Raw genomic sequence first — 8,709 nt, forward strand, 5'->3', positions numbered from 1 at the left:
ACACCGTGCAACACTTTGAAGCAATAGCTATGTCAGCAAAAGCCGTTATGCCCACATATTGCGGTCAGTTTCCAGTAAGCAACAGCTGTGCAGAACACTATAGTCAGGGATTAATAAAGCAAGTCTTTCCAACCACTTCTGGATTAGAGCTAAGGTCCACTCCAGGCAACATTCATCAAGTCTGCAGTATTTTCAGGAGAGTTTCAGCATAAATTTATATTGCAGTTCAACTTAAAAATATTTCTCAAGCATTTAGTAGTGGATATAAAGATTAGATAGATGATAGATAGATAGATAGATAGATAGATAGATAGATAGATAGATAGATAGATAGAATGGGCAATATGAAGATAAATAAGACAGGTGTTTATGATCAATTCTAGGAACAGACGGATAATTTTAATAGTATATTAAAGCAAGGGTGAGATATATACAATGGGCCACAAAAGCACAGAGCAAGGTAAACAGCTCAATCTAATAATTTAAAGAATGTCTCCTGGAAGATATAAGAACTGAGATTAGGCTTGAAGAATATGTGTGACTTAACCATGAGAAAAGAGGTGAGATGGGGATTTCAGGGAGAGGGAAAAGCCTGAGCAAAGAGCTTAAAGCAGCCTACTGTGTGCTTGTCTAGGGTGCAAACTGCAAAGCTGGGCAGAACAGAAAATGAGGTCAGAGATCAAACTGTGCCAGATTATGGAGATTTGCAAGCCCAGCTTCATTGCCAACTCCTCCAGGAAGCCTCCTTTCAATTAGCTTCCTCTCCACCCCACAACCACTCAAGCTGGGATATACCATTTCTCCTCTTCTTGTCCTCACTACTTTGCATTCTCTTAGTACCTGCGTCATGGCCTTGTCTACATCGCTACTGTGAAACTCACATGGGAGACGTTAATGGCTGTAACCTCAGCATACAGGACAGTGACTAGATCCAGCAGAATCATGAGATGTGCTCACCACAATGGCAACTGCAATTTGTTGGAAAAGCAACCATTTAATAAATATATGTCCATGACTGTGTTCCAGAAAATTATCAGAACAGGTTTGAGGAAGGAGGCAAATATTAGTGTGAGAAGTTAAGAGTCATGAGCTCTAACCCTAGCTCTACCCTCGTATTTGGTTATTTCAGGCCTCCTTTCATCTTCTAGTATAAGATGAAGAAGAAACTGCATTATGTTAACACCTGGGTATTATACACCAAATTGCAAGAATATGGTACTACTATCAATATATAGTAATATACTAAGTTATGGGGACTGTGTCTGTGAATAAGCTCCATTACAATTCAAAAGATTATAATTCTTTACAACTATGGATACAACTTCAACAATAATTGAAACTTAAAGTTAGACTTCTATTAATATATAAAACTGTTTGTCTGGTTTGAACTTTAAGTAAATTTTAATCAGAAGCAATCAAGCACCTGAGATTTTAGAAAATATATCTTTGAACATTTTATAATGCTTCCAGGTACATTTGAAAAGTATTTTCTACTGAACAGTGAAGTTGAATCTTACACCTATCTGCTCATTCAATTACCTCTAAACTGAGTACTCACCAACTAAGGAATGCCATCAATTGAATTAGGTATTGTTAGCAATACAACTGTAGTAGTCAGTTTTCCAGAGGCAGAACCAATAGGATATGTATAGATATATTGATATAAAAGGAGATTTATTCTGGGAATTGGCTCATGTGATTATGAAGGCTGAAATATGCCACAATCCACTGTCAGCAAGCTGGAGTCTGCAAGACCTGAACCAGAAGCTCCAATGCCAGAGGGCAGGAGAAGACAGATGTCTGAAAATGGTGCAGTCATTTCCCCTCCAGCATGACATTTCATAACTTGAAATAGATACAACATGGTTTAATGAGGGGATTAGGCTTGCATCATGGTTAAAGCATAGCTGGATTCTTTATCATGAACATAATGATTAAAGCACTGCTGTTTCATGTGCAGTGCAGTTGTCTCGTTTGGGTGTCCCTGAGCTTCCCAAGACAATGTCAAGCTCTTCCCTCCTGAGGCCCGTCACATCACTTCTTTCCTCTGCCTGCAGTGCTCTTCCCCCAAACCTCTTCTCAGTGTGCAAACCTCAATTTCCAGAAGGCCTCCTGTGCCCGCACATTCTGAAGGGAGTCCATCCTCTCCACCTTCGTCTTAGGGTCTTATCTAGTTCCTTCAGAACCCAGTTGAAATCCATAATTGTTGTATTAATCTGATTGCTTCCATGCATCTGAAGTCAGAACTCTTGTCTACCTTGGTCACTCGCAAAGCCTCAACATTTACAGCAGTGCCTGGCACATAGTAGAAATTTTGATAGACAATTGTTAAGTGAATAAATGCTGGTAATAAGGATGTGTAACAAGTGCTGGTGGTGACAGAAAAAGAAAACCGTTTTTTTTTTTCAAAGTTGCATAGAATCAAATGTCAGATTTGTTCATTCATGTTTAAGTTTTATAGCTATATTTAGCTTACCTAGAAAAATGATTTTATTTTAAAATTCCTAAAAAAACTTTATTATTGCACATCTGAAACACTTTAGTATATTATTTCCCTTCCATATAGAAGTAATTATTTCTAACATGCACTTTTTGATGACATGAGGTTCATCAAGAATGTCACATTAGAATTAATATTCCTTGTTGCTTTAAAAATAACTGACAGAGAGCACCTACCAGGCACTGGCGGGGGATTACGGACACCTAAGGGGATGGGAGGAACCCCCAGTGACCAGCTTGTGGGATCTTGGTTTGCAAGCCAGAGATCGGGCCCGAGCTCCTGTGGTGGGAGCTCTGAGTCCAAACACCTGGAATACCAGAGAACCTCAGACCACAGGGAATATCAAACAGAGTGAGCCCCCAGAGGTCCTCATCTCAGTACAAAGACCAACTGCCTATCCATCTGTCTGCAAACTCCAGTGCTGGCAGTCTCAGGCAAAACAACCAACAAGACAGGAATACAGCACCACCCAACAAAAAAAAAAAAAAAAAAAAAAAGAAAGAAAAAGAAAAGAAACAACAAAAATCTTTGTTACAGACAAAAGAGCAAGGTAAAAACCTACAAGACCAAATAAATGAAGATGAAATAGGCAACCTACCTGAAAAAGAATTCAGAGTAATGATAGTAAAGATGACCCAAACTCTTGGAAACAGAATGCAGAAAATACAAGAAACATTTAACAAGGATCTAAAAGAAAAAAAGTACAAACAAACAGTGATGAACAACACAAATACTGAAATTAAAAATAATCTAGAAAGAATCAATAACAGAATAACTGAGGCAGAAGAACGGATAAGTGACCTGAAAGATAAAATGGTGGAAATAACTGCCAGAGAGCAGACTAAAGAAAAAGAATGAAAAGAATTGAGGACAGTCTCAGAGACTCTGGGACAACATTAAACACACCAACATTTGAATTATAGGGGTCCCAGAAGAATAGACAAAAAAAAAAGGGTCTGAGAAAATATTTGAAGAGATTATAGTCAAAATCTTCCCTAATATGGGAAAGGGAATAGTCAATCAAGTCCAGGAAGCACAGAGAGTAGCATACAGGATAACGCAAAGAGAAACACGCTGAGACACATATTAATCAAACTATCAAAAACTAAATACAAAGAAAAAATATTGAAAGGGAAAGGGAAAAGCAACAAATAATATACAAGGGACTCCCCATAAGGTTAACAGCTGATTTTTCAGCAGAAACTCTGCAAGCCAGAAAAGAGTGGCATGATATATTTAAAGTGATGAAAGGGAAAAACCTACAACCAAGATTACTCTACCCAGCAAGGATCTCATTCAGATTCAACAGAGAAATTAAAACCTTTACAGACAAGCAAAAGCTAAGAGAATTCAGCATCACCAAACCAGCTTTACAACAAATGCTAAAGGAACTTCTCTAGGCAGCAAACACAAGAGAAAGAAAAGAGCTACAATAACAAACCCAAAACAATTAAGAAAATGGTAATACGAACATACATATCAATAATGACCTTAGGTGTAAATGGATTAAATGCTCCAACCAAAAGACATAGACTGGCTGAATGGCTACAAAAACAAGACCCATACATATGCTGTCTAAAACAGACCCACTTCAGACCTAGGGACACATACAGACTGAAAGTGTTGGGATGGAATAAAATATTCTGTGCAAATGGAAATCAAAAGAAGCTGGAGTAGCAATTCTCATATCAGACAAAATAGACTTTAAAAGAAAGACTATTAGAAGAGCCAAAGAAGGACACTACATAATGTTCAAGGGTTCAATCCAAGGAGAAGATATAACAATTGTAAATATTGATGCACCCAAGAGAGGAGAACCTCAATGCATAAGGAAAATGCTAACAGCCATAAAAGGGGAAATCGACAGTAACACAATAATAGTAGGGGACTTTAACACCCCACTTTCACCAATGGATAGATCATCCAAAATGAAAATAAGGAAACACAAGCTTTATGACACATTAAACAAGATGAACTTAATTGATATTTATAGGACATTCCATCCAAAAACAACAGAATACACTTTCCTCGCAAGTGCAGATGGAACATTCTCCAAGATAGATCATATCTTGGGTCACAAATCAAGCCTGGGTAAATTTAAGAAAATTGAAATCATATTAAGTATCTTTTCCAACCACAACATTATGAAACTAGATATCAGTTACAGGAAAAAACTGTAAAGAATAAAAACACATGGAGGTTAAACAATATGCAACCAATAACCAAGAGATCATTGAAGAAATCAAAGAAGATATCAAAAAATACACAGAAACAAATGTCAATGAAAACACGAGAACCCAAACCCTATGGGATGCAGCAAAAGCAGTTTGAAGAAGGAAGTTTATAGCAATAAAATATTACCTCAAGACACAAGAAAAATCTCAAATAAACAACCTAACTTTACACTTAAAGCAATTAGAGAAACAACAAAAAAAAAAAAAAAAAAAAAAACAACCCAAAGCAAAAGGAAAGAAATCATAAAGATCAGATCAGAAATAAATGAAAAAGAAATGATAGAAACGATAGCAAAGATCAATAAAACTAAACGCTGGTTCTTTGAGAAGATAAACAAAATTGAAAACCCATTAGCCAGACTCAACAAGAAAAAAAGGGAGAAGACTCAAATCAAGGGAAATAGAAATGAAAAAGAAGTAACAACTGACACTGCAGAAATACAAAGGATCATGAGCGATTACTACAAACATTATATGCCAATAAAATGGACACCTGGAAGAAATGGACAAATTCTTAGAAATGCACAACATGCCAAGACTGAACCAGGAAGAAATAGAAAATATAAACAGACCAAACACAAGCACTGAAATTGAAACTGAGGTTAAAAATCTTCCAACACACAAAAGCCCAGGGCCAGATGGCTTCACAGGCAAATTCTATCAAACACTTAGAGAAGAGTTAACACCTATTCTTCTCAAACTCTTCCAAAATATAGCAGAGGGAGGAACACTTCCAAACTCATTCTACAACACCACCATCACCCTTATACCAAAAGCAGACAAAGATATCACAAAAAAAGAAAACTACAGGCCAATATCTCTGATGAAGATAAATGCAAAAATCCTCAACAAAATACTAGCAAACAGAATCCAACCACACATTAGAAGGATCATACACCATGAACAAGTGGGATTTATCCCAGAAATGCAAGGATTCCTCAATATACACAAATCAACCAATGTGATACACCATATTAACAAATTGAAAGGTAAAATACATATGATAATCTCAATAGATGCAGAAAAAGCTTTTGACAAAATTCAACACCCATTTATGATAAAATCTCTCCAGAAAGTAGGCATAGAGTGTACCTACCTCAATATAATAAAGGCCATATATGACAAACCCACAGCCAACATCATACCCAATGGTGAAAATCACTGAAACCATTTCCTCTAAGATCAGGAACAAGACAAGTTTGCCCACTCTCACCACTCTTATTCAACAAAGTTTCAGAAGCTTTAGCCACAGCAATCAGACAAGAAAAGCAATAAGAGTAATCCAAATTGGAAAAAAAGTAAAACTGTCAGTGTTTGCAGATGATATGATACGATACTTAAAGAATCCTAAAGATGCTACCAGAAAACTGCTAGAGATAATCAATGAATGTGGTAGAGTAGCAGGATACAAAATTAATGCACAGAAATCTCTTGCATTCCTATACACCAATGATGAAAAATCTGAAAGAGAAATTAAGGAAACACTCCCATTTACCATTGCAGCAAAAAGAATAAAATACCTAGGAATAAACCTACTTAAGGAGATAAAAAGAGAACTGTATGCAGAAAACTATAAGACATTGATGAAATAAATTAAAGATGATACAAACAGATGGAGAGATATACCATGTTCTTGGGCTGGAAAAATCAACTTTTTTTTTTTTTTTAAAGACGATGTTTGGGGTAGGAGTTTATTAATTATTTTATTTTTGCTGTGTTGCACCTTCGTTTCTGTGTGAGGGCTTTCTCTAGTTGTGGCAAGCTGGGGGTCACTCTTCATCACGGTGCATGGGCCTCTCACTATTGCAGCCTCTCTTGTTGTGGAGCATAGGCTCCAGATGCGCAGGCTCAGTAGTTGTGGCTCACAGGCCTAGTTGCTCCACGGCATGTGGGATCCTCCCAGACCAGGGCTCTAACCCGTGTCCCCTGCATTAGCAGGCAGATTCTCCACCACTGTGCCACCAGGGAAGCCCAAGAATCAACATTTTGAAAATGACTATAGTACACAAAGCAATCTACAGATTCAATGCAATCCCTATCAAACTACCAGTGGCATTTTTCACAGCACTAGAATAAAAAATTTTACAATTTGTTCCTTGTAGTAATCTCTCATGATCCTTTGTATTTCTGAAGTGCCAGTTGTTACTTCTCTTTTTCATTTCTAATTCTATTGATTTGAGTCTTCTCCCTTTTTTTCTTGATGAGTCTGGCTTACAGCTTATGAATTTTGTTTATCTTCTAAAAGAACCAACTTTTAGTTTTATTGATCTTTGCTACCGTATCCTTCATTTCTTTTTCATTTATTTTTGATCTGATCTTTACGATTTCTTTCCTTCTGCTAACTTTGAGGGTTTTGTTGTTCTTCTTTCACTAATTGCTTTATATGTAAGGTTAGACAGTTTATTTGAGATTTTTCTTGTTTCTTGACATAGGATTGTATTGCTGTGAACTTCCCTCTTAAAACTGCTTTTGTTGAATCCCATAGGTTTTTGGTCATAGTGGTTTCATTGTCATTTGTTTCCAGGTATTTTTTGATCTCAACTTTGATTTCTTCAGTGATTTATTTGTTATTGGTAGCTTATAGTTTAGCCTCCACATGTTTGTATTTTTCACAGTTTTTTTTCTCCTGTAATTGATACCTAGTTTCATAGCGTTGTGGTCAGGAAAGATACTTGATACAACTTCAATTTTCTTAAATTTACCAAGGTTTGATTTGTGACCCAAGATATGAACTATCCTGGAGAATGTTGCATGAGCACTTGAGAAGAAAGTGTATTTTGTTGTTTTTTGATGGAATGTCCTATAAATATCAGTTAAGTCCGTCTTGTTTAATGTATCATTTAAAGCTTGTGTTTCTTTATTTATTTTCATTTTGGTTGATCTGCCCATTGGTGAAAGTGGGATGTTAAAGTGCCCTACTATTATTGTGTCACTGTTGATTTCCCCTTCTATGGCTGTTAGCAATTGCCTTATATATTGGGGTGCTCCTATGTTGGGTGCATAAATGTTTACAATTGTTATATCTTCTTCTTGGATTGATCCCTTGAACATTATGTAGTGTCTTTCTTTCTCTCTTGTAATAGTTTTTATTTTAAAGTCTATTTTGTCTCACATGAGAATTGCTACTCCAGTTTTCTTTTGATCTCCATTTGCATAGAATATCTTTTTCCATCCTTTCACTTTCAGTCTGGATGTGTCCCTAGGTCTGAAGTGGGTCTCTTGTAGACAGCATATATACAGGTCTTGTTTTTGTATCCTGCCAGCCAGTCTGTGTCTTTTGGTTGGAGCATTTAATCCATTTACATTTAAGATGATTATCAATATGTACTTTCCTATTACCATTTTGTTAATTGTTTTGGGTTTGTTATTGTAGGTCTTTTCCTTCTCTTGTGTTTGCTGCCTAGAGAAGTTCCTTTAGCATTTGTTGTAAAGCTGGTTTGGTGATGCTGAATTCTCTTAGCTTTTGCTTGTCTCTAAAGGTTTTAATTTCTCTGTTGAATCTGAATGAGATCCTTGCTGGGTAGAGTAATCTTCGTTGCAGGTTTTTCCCTTTCATCACTTTAATTATGTCCTGTCACTCCCTTCTGGCTTGCTGAAAGATCAACTGTTAACCTTATGGGGATTCCCTTGTATGTTATGTGTTGCTTTTCCCTTACTGCTTTTAGTATTTTTTCTTTGTATTTAATTTTTGATAGTTTGATTAATATGTGTCTTGGCTTGTTTCTCCTTGGATTTATCCTGTATGGGACTCTCTGTGCTTCCTGAACTTGATTGACTCTTTCCTTTCCCATATTACAGAAGTTTTCAATTAAAATCTCTTCAAATATTTTCTCAGACACTTTTTTTGTCTCTTCTTCTTCTGGGATCTCTATAATTCAAATGTTGGTGCATTTAATGTTGTCCCAGAGGTCTCTGAGATTGTCCTCAATTCTTTTCAGTCTTTTTTCTCTATTCTGCTCTGTGGTAGTTTTTTCC

Source organism: Tursiops truncatus, chromosome 5 (assembly GCF_011762595.2).
Source record: "Tursiops truncatus isolate mTurTru1 chromosome 5, mTurTru1.mat.Y, whole genome shotgun sequence".
Lineage (NCBI taxonomy): Eukaryota > Metazoa > Chordata > Mammalia > Artiodactyla > Delphinidae > Tursiops > Tursiops truncatus.